The sequence below is a fragment of the Phyllopteryx taeniolatus genome, chromosome 2 (genome assembly GCF_024500385.1).
Source record: "Phyllopteryx taeniolatus isolate TA_2022b chromosome 2, UOR_Ptae_1.2, whole genome shotgun sequence".
Lineage (NCBI taxonomy): Eukaryota > Metazoa > Chordata > Actinopteri > Syngnathiformes > Syngnathidae > Phyllopteryx > Phyllopteryx taeniolatus.
Genome location: NC_084503.1, coordinates 19,177,449 through 19,194,129, shown reverse-complemented (window position 1 = coordinate 19,194,129; position 16,681 = coordinate 19,177,449).

The window sequence follows — 16,681 nt, the reverse complement described above, 5'->3', positions numbered from 1 at the left end:
GTGAGGCAGACGTGCTAACCAGTCGTCCACCGTGCCTCCTTCATTATAGTACCTCAAAGGGAAATCCAACTCACAAGCCGATGAATGCTTTGTGTTGCACAAAAGACAGTAGAGTGACACAGAGGGGACGTTGACATTGATATGAACGAAGTCTGTGCCATATTATTTTACACAGATCTGTCTCACAGTTCTGAGGACCCGGGTCCGCCTTCTCTGTGCGGAGTTTGCATGTTCTCCCTGTGCCTGCATGGGTTTTCTCTGGGTACTCCGGTTTCCTCCCACATCCCAAAAACATGCATCCCTTGGTGTGAATGTGAGTGTGAATGATTGTTTGTTTATATGTGCGCTGCGATTGTCTGGTGACCAGTTCAGGGTGTACCCCGCCTCTCTCCCAAAAATAGCTGGGATAGGCTCCAGCACGCCCGCGACCCTAGAGAGGATAAGCAGTATGGAAAATGGATGGACAAACAGGTGGGCTTCTCTGTGTAATTAAAAAAAAAGGTTTACTACAATAATAGACTAACTTTTGTTGACGTTTAACAGAGCCACTGTAAATTTTCAAGAGATGCACAGTAATTAAATTTTTTTCTGTCTGGAGGTGTGTTTTTTTTAAACTCTGACCACGGAGGAAGATGAGGTTCATAATATTTACTTTACATTTGTGGAGTAGCTGATGACTATGTGATGAATATTTTAAGGCACTGGAAAGACGGGTATGTAGTTCAGTGTACCCTGACTGAAGCAATTAAGCATCTTGTATGTTTAATATGCATAATCCCTGGAACGTTCCATGGCTCAGTTCCTGCTCTGGGCCCCACAACCATTAAATGGCCCACAATAGTGCCAGGGGCCAACACGTCTGTGTGTAAACTGTTGGCAGAGGAACCAGGCCTGCCTTTTGTGACCAACTCTCCCTTCCTGACCTAGATCTCTGACAGTAAACAGCTGCTTCCTAAAGCAACGTCGTGCTGCTGTCAGCAGAACAGCCAGGAGAGATAAACGTCAGATTGAACCTTAGCTGAGCCTCTTGATGCAGCTCAGAGCCCTGTGGGTTGTTTAGGCCATCCTAAAACACTTGGCACTGTGTGCTTCTATTTTTTTTGCTCTGTGTTTCAAAGAACAATGTCTGCATTCACTGCCTACAATAGATAAAATGCACACCAGACAGACTGCAAGAATTTCAGGAGCCTCATAATGACAACTTGTGAGAGTCATGTCACTGACTGATGGAAGACCAAACTGATGATTCTAAGTATTCTTCACATTCGAATTACTTTGACGAGTTATTATGGCAAGCAAGCCTGAAGGTTTTGGCTAACACTTGCTATTTATTATAATTCCCTCACCTTGACTAAGGCCCCAGTGTCTGCCTCATAGTTCCGAGGACTCGGGTTTAAATCCGGCCTCGCCTGTGTGGAGTTTGCATGTTCTCGCCGTGCCTGCGAGGGTTTTTTCCGGGTATTCCGGTTTCCTCCCGCATTCCCAAAAACTTGCACGGTAGGTTAATTGAAGACTCTAATTTGCAAGTCGGTGTCAATACGAGTGTGAATGATTGTGCCTTTGTGTGCCCTGCGATTGGCTGACGACCAGTTCAGGGTGTACCCCGCCTCTTGCGCAAAGTCAGCTGAGATAGATCCCAGCACGCCCGCGACCCTAGTGAGGATAAGCAGTACGGAAAATGGATGGATGGATATTTTCATATCACTAAATGCCCACATTAGCAACTCAAATTCCAAGGGGGAAGTAACTTGACATGTTTCTATCAGTGTCCTTGGTGAATCGACATATCGGGACTCCATTGTACTTAGACTTGATTGAACTAATTCAGATCAGCTGTTCTGGACCTGAACAATACCAGCTTTTGAGTTCAGGGGAGGTCAAGTCAGGACTCAGGTTTCGATTAAGAGCATTTTGATATCTGCTTGCTGGAATACCCCCCAAAACAGGCCAGGATACAACACAAACTGACAGAGAACCGGGGTAGACGCAGATTATTTACACACAGGGGAACTTTACACGGGTGGAGAAAATTGCCATAACGAGGAGATACGAGGGCAGATGTAAGGCTTCTGAAATGAGAGGAAACAATTGCTACAAAATAAAAGCAGACATGACATGAAAAAGGACTAAAACTGAGAACTTAACATAATCGACGAGTCATGACACTATACTGGACATTACTGGACAACTATTATATTTTGCAATAATTGGTGAATAAAATAAATCTCTAGGCAACAGAATGGCGTTGTCATTATGTTGTTTCTCGTGTGCTTGTGTGGTTTTTCTCCAGGCTATATTAAGCGTAGGTATGTGAATGGTTGTTTGTCTCTATGTGCCCTGCGGCTGGCTGGTGACCAGTCCTGGGTACCCCACCTTTTGCTCAAATGTCATCTACAACCACAATGAGGTAAAGTGAAATAGAAAATTGATGGCCTGATGGAGTTCAAACAATACAAATAAATCTCCCATGCACATCATGTCAAACTATCTGACTTGGATTGCTGTATGCATAACAATCTAAATCAGAGGTCTCAAACTTTGTATGAATGTCACTTCTACAGTGTTGTTTGCAGAGCTGACGAACCTATCAATCACGGTGGGGTATATGGCTCACGGGAGCGTGACATCGACCGGGCTTGATGCAAGCAGAGAAACATTTTTCCATGAGTGAAAGTTGCAGTAGCGTTGCCATGGAGATTTGTCTTCTGTGCCTGGCTAAGCAAACACGGACATTCGTCCCAGCGCGCTGTGTTCACCACACCTTCCAAAAAAAAAGTGTTTTAAGTTGCTGACCAGCGTGACATTATACGACGTATATAGGTTATGTCTCTCCCTGAATAAATCAAAGTGATGCGTGCGCGGTGAGATAAAAGAAGGGTGGGGAATTCGTTGGTGTGGTCTGCGGTCTGAGTCTGGTTGGATTTGTGTGGGGGTGGGCTGCAGTCGGGCTGAGCGCGAAGTGCGTCGTGCACTGCCATCTTAGATGGAAAAAAAGAAAAGGTGATTCGATGGCATGGCAGTGGATGGGGGTTGCGGTGCGTTCGGTCTGGTTGTGTCGGGCCCTCACGTGGATCTGGTCTGGTCAGCGTCCTTGTTTATCTTATTTTGTGTTAAAAAAAGAAAAAAGACGATTGAGAAGATTAGATTTTTTTTTTATTTCTAATTTAAATTGCACACGCGTGCATGTGCGCCGAGGCTGCGGCCCCTCCTCAGCCAGAGTCTGCCTCCAGCGGCCCCAAGGTAAATTGAGTTTGAGACCCCTGATCTAAATAATAAATCTGCTGAAGTCAGGTACCTTAACTTTTCAGGAATTTACATGTAGGGGGCACACGAGCATGCACGTGTGTTAAATCCTCTGAGTGGTTAAATTGTCAATCATCTTAAATCGGTTTAGATAATCCTTTGAATGTCAAGTGTTGGCAAAGAGTAGGATTATGACCGCTAGCTATAGTTATACCTCTGCCAAGGAGATCATGTTCTTGATTGTCGTTTTTGTTGTTTCTTTCCAACGTGTGTGATCTTCACTCCTCGATGGACTCTCTAGTATGAGCTAATGTGAAGAGAGGAAAGGCGACCACGGAGCTTGCAAGTGTAATAATTTAAGATGACTCTTCTTCATTTGTTGGTAGTTGCAAACAAGGTATATACAAATGTGTATAATTACTGCCACCTACAGGACAAGAATGAAACATCCATCCATCCATTTTCCGTACAGCGTTATCCTCACTAGGGTCACGGGCATGCTGGCTCCTATCCCATCTGACTCTGGGCAAGAGGCGGGGTGCACCCTGAAATGGTCGGCAGCCAATCGCAGGGCAGTCACAATCCATTCACACTCACATACACATTCACACCTACGGACAATTTAGGGTCTTCAATTGACCGGAGTACTCTGAGAAAACCCATGCAGCCACGGGGAGAACATGGAAACTCCACACAGGCGAGGCCGGATTTGAACCAGGGTCCTCAGAACTGTGAGGCGGATGTGCAAACCAATCGGTCACCGTGCCGCAAGAATGGAAGAATATCACAATTTACAAGCCCTCGACTGACAACCAGGTTGAATTCATCGTGGTGTGGTTATCATGTACTTTGGTCTGACCAAACTCCACTTTATTGTGCTCTCAACTAAAGATAATAGGGAAAATATTGAAAGAAGCATATTCATAACCTTTTGTGTTTTGAAGGAAATAATTAATTCCATGTTTTTGAATTTACCATGCCTATCTACATCTTAGATGAGTAAGGTTTTTGAATTTACCATGTAAAACAAACTAATTAACCACACGTCTAGCAGATGGCTATCACTCCAAGACCTAATTTACCTCGACCACTGCCACCGCTGTTGCTGCGTCGGATTAGCACCCATGACTTTAGATTAGATTGGGGCCCCTGTGGAAATGCAGAGGAAGCAAGAAGATTATGACAAATGAGGTAACTGAAGTGAGCCATTGTTACATTTCTGTAAACTACAGAAATGTGGCTGTCTATCACAACAGATGGAGCACTTTGGGGAGCAGTGTACTGATAACTAGTATGTCACTCGATAATTTGGGATTAAGGGAGGAAAAAAACTTCTGAGACGACTGTGGTAAAAAATAACAACTGAGCTAATTAGTTATTTAGTTAATCAAAAGAAACAAACTTTTTGTGAACACTTCTTGTAAACATTTGCACTTTACTGTTTTTATTATAAACATCCATCCATCCATTTTCGATATTGCTTGTCCTCATGAGAGGCGTGGGTGAGCTGGAGCCTATCCGAGAGCTGATTTGGGGCGAGACGCAGAATAAATCCTGGACTGGTCGCCGAACATATAGACAGACAGCCAATTTACACTCGTATTCACATGTGGACAATTTTGTAAAAGTTTTTGGACTGTGGGAAGAAGCCAAAGTAACCGGACATAATCCACGCAAGTATGAGGATAGCATGCAAACCTCACACAGAAACCTCAGAACTGTGAGGCAAACGTGCTAACCCCTAGTCCCTCAATTATGAATCAATCATTAAAAAAACAAAACTAATTATTCTTTGCAAGATGTACTTTTGCTATCAGAACAGCATTTGTACAGTACATGAGTAGCGGAAGTGTTTTCCATCCATTCTCTCCTTAACAATGAGAGCCACTTGGCTTCAACAGTGCACTAATACCCATCCACCTGCTTCCCCACCCCACCTCACCCTCTGGCTCATCTAGTGACTGCTGACACAGCCATTACTCACCAGTTTAAAGCAGCTCTTTGGCTGTTCAGCTCAGCCGCTTCGTTAAGGTTTTTGGGGAGGGGTTGAGTGCAAAGGGTCAGGCCGTTGGGCATCTGGGATTACCACCGGCCCGCCATCTGCCAGCCACATAATAATAATCAGAGTGAGAAAATCAATTGCCTGAGTAAATATCATAGGCATGTAAGATACTGTAATTTAGGCAGACTATAACCGGTTGATAAATTTTATGTGTGTACACTCAATTATCGCTGATCAATGAGGTAATGTATCATAAAACATTTTTATTGGCCAGTAACAAACTACAGCTTGTTGTGTTGGCAGTGAAGCAAGCAGAGGACGCGCAGGAATTGTAATTACAATACTGTATAAGATTTTACTTTGTCAGAATGATTTAAAATCAATATTTGAACACAGTTACAGTATATCTACTTTATTATGTTACAAGATGGTACAAAGTTAAACTGGATGATTTTTTTTAACAATTTCAAGGAACTGGAAAAAAGGTGATGACTTAATTTTTCAATTCAATTTTTTTTTTCAGTCACCATGAAACTTTTTCATTAAATTGTCTGGATTTTGAAGTCATTTGGTTTTTTTTTACCTTAAAATGACTGTATACTGAAAGTACTGTATAATGCTTAATAATGTAGCTCCTAGAGGGATTATCCTCCTCAAACCAATATAATCATATAAGATTACATTTCATCATTCATGGTAGACCGACCATTATAATCCAAAATGGTCAGATGTGCTTCAGCAGCAGGCAGACGCTACTCCATGAGTCAGGAGTTTATAACAACTAACTGAAACAAATGCTCTGCGTGGGTTGTTTTTTTTGTTGGTTTTTTTTTTTGTTTCCAATTGCATCACATTGTTAAATAATCAGCTCAGCCATAATTACAATAGTATTCACATCTTCCCACATTCAAACCTCCAACTGTCTTAATCCTGGGGGGGGGGATAAATTTCCATGCAGTAGCAGCACATGACAAAAGTCTGCTGGCATACTTTAAAACAATCTGCAAAATATATCAGCTCCGATGTATGATGCACAATGTATCAAGCCAATATGGCTACCCAAAGACAGATAAGATCCCTATTGATACAGGGAGAGCCGGCGGCCCCTCCAAGGTCATCGCTGTGGTCATTTATTGTTTAGTTGAGGAGTGTAATGCTCCCCAGAGGCGTCAGTAAGGGATTAGCAAGTAGCGGCACATGTCAGGGAGTGAGAGTGTGGGCCCAAGCATGCGCAACAGACTCAAGGCGAGCAGCACACGTCCAAACACGCTTCATCGCTGCAGAGACGCAAAGCAGACAAGATTATGATTCCGCGCAGACACATGAAATGCTAACCTGCAAGCATGTGACAGACGGCTGTTGCGATTACACGGCAAACTACATTGACGCTAATCAACCGGATGACATTTTAAAAATGGACAATGGGTCTTCAGGTCATCACTCATTACCAGTGTTGGGAAGAATGCTTTCGAAATGTAGTAGGTTGGTTTCTCAAAGTAATATAACTAATTACATTCTGATGATAATATAATTAACCAAATATTTGTTCTTTACACAAACAATAAACTGCTAACAAAACATGATGAAATGTAAATAATAAAAAATAGACTTTTTGCATTGTATGTGTACAGCATGTGGAAAACCACCATACCATACCATGTTGACCTAATTATAAATGTGCACAATTCAGACAATATTGCTTCATATGACAATCCAGATAAGTGACTGTTCCATAAAAAAGTCAAAAGTTATAAAGATGAAACAGTTCAAGGCGGCACGGCGGTCGACTGGTTAGAGCGTCCGCCTCACAGTTCTGAGGTCCGGGGTTCAATCCCCAGCCCGGCCTGTGTGGAGCTTGCATGTTCTTCCCGTGCCTGCGTGGGTTTTCTCCGGGCACTCCGGTTTCCTCCCACATCCCAAAAACATGCATGCTAGGTTAATTGACCACTCTAAATTGCCCGTAGGTGTGAATGTGAGTGAAAATGGTTGTTTGTTTGCGATTGGCTGGCGACCACTTCTGGGTGTACCCTGCCTCCTGCCCAATGATAGCTGGGATAGGCTCCAGCACGCCCGCGACCCTCGTGAGGAGAAACGGCTCAGAAAATGCATGGATGGATGGAAACAGTTCAAAATCAATGTCCTTCTATTTGTTCAAAGGTGTAACTATGAGTCTAACAGTTTTGAAATCTCATACAAACTAATTGATTTCACCACAAAGTGGCTCTTCCAGGTCATATTTGTAAAAATATGTCATGTTTGAGACTAGAGCAGAATATCACTTGACCAGAGAGAGCCAGTCACAAGCGTAAGCTTAAGAAGGAGGACGTGATATTAAAAAAATAAAATAAAATCTGAGCCTTTTGCGGCTATTTTTCAAATTTAAGTAAAATTGTAATCATGAAGAGTTCCAAACGCAACTGTAATTTAATTACAGATTTCTCCCAGTAATGTAACGGATTACAATTAAATACATTTTGTAATTAAATTGCATAATATAGTTACAAGTTACTCCCCAACACTGCTCATTACATTGTGAAAATGGAAGAAAACCTGTCTTGCCTTTGCACCGATAACAACTTCGGCTCTTCTGGGAATACTATCGGCAAGATTTTGGTGTTTGTGTTTGGGAATTTTTGTCATGTTAGTCAGTGATGTTGCACGAGAGGGCCTTGCTTATCATTTCTGTTTTAGTTCATCCCAAAGTGGACTCATGGGGTGAAAGTATACACCAGCAGGTGCATCCCTTTGGTCATAACCAAAGACTCATTTGATGGTGTCATTAACAACATTTCAATTTCATTCTCAGGAGAATGTGATTAACAATGTGAATTTCACACAAACCAGTGTAGTTGAAAAATACTTTATGTTCCATTGATATCAATTGGAAGTATACCTGCTCATTGTATGTAAAAGGAAAAGGGATGCACACAAGAGATTTACTTATATTCGTTTCTTGAGATGAGTTTAATTTAATTCTGTGCCCACACTCATAACTCAAATCTCAAATCATCTTTGCCAAATGAAATAGCCTCACCCCCCCAAAAAAAAAAAATGTGTTTGTGTTTTTAATAAGGAAAATAGCACTCAATAATAGTGTACTTTATAAAAACATGGAGTAATAACATATTGTCATCAAATAGAATGTAATTAATTCAACAGTTTGTGCATCATAACTTAATGCTATGAGCCAATTTAATGTGGTGTGCCTTCCCTTGGACACTGCGAGGCAGCACAGTATACCGGAAGGTAATACAGTCATGCAGACACAAACGAAGAAGAATGTTCTTGTACTCCTATTGTGAGTCACTCATGCTGTGTCCAAAATCATTCACTCACTCACTACTCCCCATGTAATATTGCAGTATATATAGTGGACTATATACATATGCTTCTTTTCCATTACAAGTTCCAGAGCGGCCTGCCCCTGCTCTGCCCCGGCCTCACTTGGCTTGGCTTGGCCACCGTTGCTTTTCCATTACAACAGACACCAATCAAAAGTGGGAGGGATTGGAGCGGGATCAAGAAGAAGGTGACACGATTGTTTCTTGTCGCGCCTTCCATCTTGTTGTATTTCATCTTTTGCCAATATGGACAAAAATTCCCGCACCTCCTAAGTCAAGCATAGAACAAAAGCTGCTTTAAGCCAGCCGCACACTGCGCGACGTGGTCCAACCCGACTGGCCCGAACCATCGTGGAGATTTGACGATGCAGCCCCGTTTGATACTGTGTATTCTGTATCTTGTACTTTATTACATTCCTTGAACCATAAAAAGATTAATAGTTAAGGAAGAAGCAGGTTGCCAAAGAGAGAATGGTGAGAATAAAAGCGAGAATGTCCATTATTTGAAAGGAGGCTTGTTGGCTCCATTCATTTGAATTTGCTAAATGCCAGAATAATGAGAGGATCTTTTTAGACAATTTTTTATGACTTTCTTCAAAGTCAGAATTTTTTTTATTTCATTACTATTTGGCACCATTACCTTTAAACTGTATGACTTGGGTCAAGTATTTTGAATATACTTCCACAAGCTTATTACAATAGTTGGCAGGAATTTTGGCCCGTTACCCCTGACAGAACCGATGTAACAGAGACAAGTTTGTAGGCCGCCTTGTTCGCACATCTTTTTAGGTCTGCCTATAAACCATCAATAGGATTGAGATCAGGACTTCTCAGGGCTTTGAGATCAGATCCATTTGTACCAAGCTTTAACTCCCTGGCTGACGTCTTGAGATGTTAATTCAGTTTTTCCTCATAATGTTCTTTCGTTATGATGCCATCTATTTTGTGAAGTGCATTTTCCTAATTGACCTAAAAAAGAAAGGTTTAGTCTCATGTCATGATAGACAGTGAGGAAAAAAATCATATGTGTCTTTATATAGTGTAAACATCTGGTTTCAACTGCAGAGGTGTGTTGGCCACAGTAAGGATACACATTTTATTTCAGACCATGATTTGTAACAAAGCTGTGTCCAGAGACGGTGTTTAATTTATTTCTGACCATCTGTCCTACGCACGCACACACACACACACACACACACACACACACCTACACGCGCACGCGCACACAGCTCTGGCGAGCTCAATTGGTTGCATTTTTGCAACAGCACTATTGCATAAAAAGTACAAGTCTTGTTTATTCTGTCCTACATTTTTCAATAGACCGAAATCCATCATCGTGATAGAGCACTTTAATGCTGACCTCAGTGTCATTTATTGAACAACACAGAACCTTTCAAAGTAACTTCCTAACAGGAAACAGAAAACTAATGGATCTACCGAAAAGTCATGCTCATAATAAGTGTTTTGGATAGATGCCTGGGTCATACAAATAGAGAAAATGAAATGCAAAGTCAAAAAGGCCAGGTCCAGTGGTACCCTGCAATGTCCTTCTTCCTTTGTCTGGTAAAAATCAGCAAAATACTAATGTGACATTAAAATGTCACATTAGTATTAGAACATACAGTGCTGTGAAAAAGTATTGACCCCCTTCTGAAATTCTTATATTTTTGCATGGTTTCCCCACTTTAATGTTTAAGATCATCAAACAAATGTAAATATTAGACAAATATAACCCAAGTGAACTTAAAATGCTGTTTTTAAATGGTGATTTCATTTATTCAGGTGGAAAAAAACTATTCAAAGTATCAAAAAGTAATTACCCCCTTGTTAAATCATGAATTAGTTGTGGGTAACCACATTTTTTGGTTAATTTTCACTGATCACACCCGAGCCTGATTACCTTCAGATTTGTTCAATCACGTAGTCACTTAAACTGAATCTGTCCCAACAAAATCAAGTCAGACAAAAGATCTAAAAAAGCTGCAACAAAATAACACGATCCAAAGAAATTCCATAACAGTGGAGAAGTAATTGACATTCATCAGTCTGGAAAGGATTACAAAAGCCATTCCTAAAGCTTTAAGGTTCGAGCGAACCATAGGGAGAGCCATTATCCTCACATGGAGAATGCATGCAACAGTGGTGAACCTTCCCAGGTGTGACGGACCCAAGAGAACAGCAATGACTCATCCAGGAGGACACTAAGGAACTCAGGACAACTTCTAAAGAACTGCAGACCTCCCTTGTGTTCATGACACAACAATAAGGAAAAGACCGGGCACAAATGGCATCAATGGCGGAGTTCCATGGCAAAAACCATTGCTGACCAAAAAAAAACATACAGTAAAGGTTCATCTTACTATGGCAAAAAAAAACATCTGAATGATTCCCAAGACTTTTGTTATTCTATGGACTGACGAGATGAAAGATGAGCTTTTTGCAAGGTGTGTGTCTTGTTACATCTGCCGTAAATTTAGCACAGCAGTTCAGAAAAAGAACATCAAACCAACAGTCAAACATGGTGGTGGTAGTGTGATGGTCTTGGGCTGCTTTTTACTGTGCATTTGGGAGGAAACCGGAGTACCCGGAGAAAACACACTCAGACACGGGGGAGCATATGCAAACTCCACACAGGCGAGGCCGCATTTGAACCCGGGTCCTCAGAACTGTGAGGCAAACGTTATAACTCGGCGAGTTATAGAAAATGCTTGATTTCAGTCGTTGCTGCTGAGGATGGCCCAACCAGTTATTAGGATTAGAGGGCCATTACTTTTTCACACAGGGCCAGGTAACTTGGAATAGTTTTTTTTTCCAAATAAATGAAATCTTCATTTAAAAAAAAGCATTTTAAGCTCACCTGGGTTATATTTGTCTGATGTTTACATTTGTTTGATGATCTTAAACATTAAAGTGGGGAATCAATGCAAAAATATAAGAATTTCAGAATACTTTTTCACAGCACTATACGTGACTTAAGACTGTCTCATCGCTCAGCTAAATATCAGTCCATTTTCTATACTGTTTATCCTGTTCAGGGTCACACTGAAGCTGGAACCTATCCCAGCTGACTCGATCACCTGTCATCACAGGCCCTGAATAATTTCAAATGCAGTCATCTATTCAAAGTGTTGGATTTGAGCAAGCAGTGTCCTCAGCTGGTGAGCAGGCAGGCAGGAGGGCAAGCTGCTGCCATGTAATCGGCTCGGGAACTTGAGCTGTCTCTCACCAGGTCTCCATGGCCCCACTCATTATCTTATCTCCTATTGTAACCTGCTGTAATTCCCCCTCTCATGATTGATGATGTCGCTGTCTGATTACACTAAGACAAAACGCTCTCAAGATCACCTTTCGGCCTTGTATCCAACTCCACAGACTCCATGAGGTCCACAGTGGGAGGTTGATGGGCTTCTGTCATGTGCACACCAATAAAGCGTCCAAACTGCTGACAAGCTCAGCTTCGAAACAAATTAGGAGCGGTTTTCTTCGGCACATATAATCAGTATGAGTAAACTTCAGAAAACAAATTCAAAGAGGCTTTAGAACCTTCACTTTGGTTGGATTTCAAATATGATTTCCCCATACTAATAATAATTTAAATACTGTACAGGATATGTTTTAAGTAACATTATAGCATGGCAAACTGTCATGTGCAAAAAGAAGCAATAGGCCTACTTACTATAAGTAATGGTTGGTAATGGTAAAATTGGAAAACAATCAAAATACAGAGAGGGGCAATCCACCAAAGGTGAGCAAAGAGGGGAAGCACGAGACTCATTAGGATTTCTCAATCACAAATTAAATTTAATCTACTGTACATTTTCCTTGCTGCACACCAGACGGATAAGTAGACGCACACTTGCGAATAGTACAGAATGCAAGGAGAGATGGAGTATGCCTTACTCAAGGGAACCTCAGGACTAGACAGAATGCAGACAAGCATCTCTCCAACAACTGGCAGCACTGCTACCTTCCGGTGTCCTAGATGAGCTACTGCTCTAAAAACAAAGCTTGTCTTCTTCTAATTAAGTAACATGCCAAGAAGAAAGAACCTTCTTTTCATTTGCTTGTTTCTCTACTGGCTTGGTGATATTATTTGTTGACTTTATTGTTGGGTTAACACTACACCCACAGGTCGAATTTTAAATATGGTCCATACCATCCCTGATGCCACCTAACCTTTCAGAGGGAACAAGGCAACTTTATTCTGTTCCAAACCATACTGTGGCAAAATGACTTGAACTGTACCATTAGGTGGTAACACACGTTTGTTTGACTTGACAAGATTACATTTGCACAAACCAGACAATAAATAAAGTGGCTCTGAGATGAATCATTTAGTTTCATGGCTCCAGTGCTTCTGGACGTTTCACTGGGCTGCCAGGGCTAACAAATCAGGCAAGTAACTTGTGCCGTTTTTCCATTGAAACAGCAAGCCTCACTTCTCTATGAAGTACATGAAGACAGATGCCTCATTATGCATGCCAAAGAGGACAAAACAAGTTCTGGACCTGATGCCCCCCTGCTGGCATTTGGTTTCAAGTGCGCCAACACAAGGCAACCTGCACCAACGTCCGACTGGTCTCATCTCTGACCTCAGAGGGCAGGTCGCTCACAGAATCACATTCAACATTCAGTGGATCCAAAGGTCCCCACCAGCAGTGTTAACAGCAGCATTGTCCTCCCTCCCTCCTTCTCAACTCATGTGTAACAAGGCACCCCCTCCAGTGTTCAGGGTCCCCCCACTGGAGACACAGACACAGTGACACCCTTCAAATCCATTCGCAGCTGCCGTGAGTCTGTGATGCTGATAGAAACCGACAATTCAATAACAAAGCCAATATTTGTTTCTTCTGAGGGAAAAGTCATTGCAGCATCAGTCACTTGGACTAAAGTTGCAATGTTGATTTTGGAAAATTTAGGCATCTAGTTGTGAGTGGGCGGCACGGTGGACGACTGGTTAGAGCGTCAGCCTCACAGTTCTGAGAACGGGGTTCAATCCCCGGTCCCGCCTGTGTGGAGTTTGCATGTTCTCCCCGTGCCTGCGTGGGTTTTCTTCGGGCACTCCGGTTTCCTCCCACATCCCAAAAACATGCATTAATTGGAGACTCTAAATTGCCCGTAGGTGTGACTGTGAGTGCGAATGGTTGTTTGTTTGTATGTGCCCTGCGATTGGCTGGCAACCAGTTCAGGGTGTGCCCCGCCTCCTGCCCAATGATAGCTGGGATAGGCTCCAGCACACCCGCGACCCTAGTGAGGAGAAGCGGCTCAGAAATAGTTATGAGTGACTGTTCTGTATGTGTGTGATGAGGGGGGAAAAGCGACAGCTGATGACATTAAAAGGACATTCCTCAGTAAAAATGAATAACAAATATAAATCACAAAAGATTTTCAATTAACTATATACTGTATTTATTTATTACACTCTTTCTGACCCACTATAAATATGAGGTGTGTCAGAAAGGTTCCAGGACTGGTGTCACAACAGATATACATGTATTTTAAACTCAAACTAAAAGTTGTTCCCTTCAATGTGGCCCTGTGCCGTTGCTTCTTTTTGAGCATGAAAAGGCGAGACCTACGGCAGGGCAACCCGTGGCTGCTCAACCATGACAAAGCACCTTTTCACAATGCCTTGAGCAGGGCTTTACATTAACACCGGCCAACTAGCCAAATGCCGGTGGATTTCACCAGTGGCTAGTAACATTGCCTGGTTGAGTTTAATGTGAACTACAGTATGGCATGAGGCACTGTGGTTTTGTTGATGATATTCTTTAGTTCAAAAGCCAATGACTGCACGAGTGACATCGAGGCAGGTTATTGATCAGAAGACGAAATGCACAGTGCTTGAATAAATAAACCAACAGTTAGTGAACAAATAAAATAAACAGGGTGGATGAACACACATAATGTCGACTTACTACTACTACTAGGGAATGAATAACATCAAACATCACCCAAAAGGCGATCAATAAGTCAACTACTTACACAAAGCCTCTTGGCATGCTGTGCCAAAATTCCAGCATCAATTTCATCGACGCTGCAATATATTTAATTGTAGTTTTCTCAAACTGCATCTGACATAGTAATAAACCAGGCCTATTTAACTAGCAGCCTGTTTGAAATTTGATAAGGCTCGGCAGACTTTACTATTTTAATTTGATGTAGCGTGTTGTAATATGTGCGTGTTTGCAGTGATCAATAAAATCATAGAGATACAAAAACCCAAATCATAACAAGTTTGTCCAAGCGGTCTTACCGTAAATAGCTGCTCTCACATGTGCACAAAGGATCTACTAGCTCGCACCGAAATTCAAACATCAAAAAGACACTAAACAAGATGAGACTACATCACTATTTGCTACAAACTTTGAAAAACAAGACAGGCTTGAAAATGTCTGTCAAAACTGAAAAAAAGCACAGTGGATTTTGAAAACCTTCAATTCCACAGGGAATGGACTGAGAAGTATTTATTTTGTCTGCGAACGCATCTATGAAACCATTACCCTGGTGATAAGGATATAAGATAACTTTTACAGAGTTGGTAACAGTTAACAACTGCAAGCTTGCTGTCTTTGATTAAGTGACAACAACAAAACTAAGCAACATCTATTAAATTTTCTTTTTTCAAAGAGACTCACTGAATTCTGTGTGGTGGTGGAGACTCAGAAGTCTGATATGTAGCGTTCAACATTTATGTATTCTTGTTTTGGTTGTGTACAGGGGTCAAATACAAGGGTTGTGAATGTAGTTATTTAATCTAGCTATAATTATCCATCCATTTTCTACACCGCTTCTCCTCACTAGGGTCACTGGTATGCTGGAGCCTATCCCAACTAACTGCGGCGAGAGGCAGGGTACACCCTGAACTGGTCGCCAGCCAATCGCAGGGCACATATAAACAAACAACCATTCACACTGACATTCACACCTATGGGCAATTTAGAGTTTTCAATCAACCTACCATGCATATTTTTGTGATGAAACCGGAGTACCCAGAGAAAACCCACGCGGGCACAGGGAGAACATGCAAACTCCACACAGGCGAGGCCGGATTTCAACCCGGGTCCTCAGAACTGTGAGGCAGATGTGCTAACCAGTTGTTCACCGTACTGCCCCTATAATCACATTAAACATAATTATCCAACATCAAAATTGTGGCTAGTAAAAATGCTGAGTGGTTAGTAACTCTGGGAAACCAGTTGCCACAGTAGCTGGTGAGCAAAAATGGTCATGTTCCTGAGCATCAGACCGTTCCTGACCAAGAAGAACATCGCTCTGTGTGATTTTTTTTTTTTTTCTACTTTCCCAAGCTCAAGGGACTCACCAAGGGAACCCTTTTTAAAGATGTGGAAGACATGAAGATGGCTGTGAGAGAAGGCTGAGAAAGTGCATTAGACTTTGGGGGGGATTACTTTGGAAAGGAAAACTTGTAGTTTGTAATTTGAATTTGAAATATATCTTTTGTGACACTCATCCTGGAAACTTTGGAATTCAAAGTAGTAGAAAGCATTGTGGCTAGTGGTTAGCACTACCTCAAAGTTCTGAGCTTTGAAACTGAGCTGGAATCAATTGCTGATTGATGTGAACCATTTTAGTGTAGTGTACTACTTGGCTGCAACTAGTGGAGTTGCTGTTGATTCGGTCTAGACCAGTTTGCTGTCTCAAGAACAACAAAATTCCCTCCTCTATGAAAGTTGAGCTACATTTAGGCTACTCACCTCCAAATAACTCCTCCAGGCAGAACTTTTCTGCTTAATGTGACATGACACAGTGGAAACAGAAGTTCAGAACATTCAGAGAGATGCTGTCATCTCCAAAATAACATTCCGTTATAATTATTTTTTTCCCCCAGAGCCAATCAAGAAAAGGTTATCAAATGCCTATCACTAATGAAAATACATCATACTTCTGACATCTGTTTCAAAGAATAACTCTAACACCACACTCCACTGACCCCCTACTGTTAAAATACTATAATACAATCATTATCGGGGATTGGATGTATTATTGTTAAATAAGAGTCTTTTGGGGAAACAATGAAACACCTGCTACAGATTGTATGACATCACTTAAATAGGCTGCCGTTTGACAACTA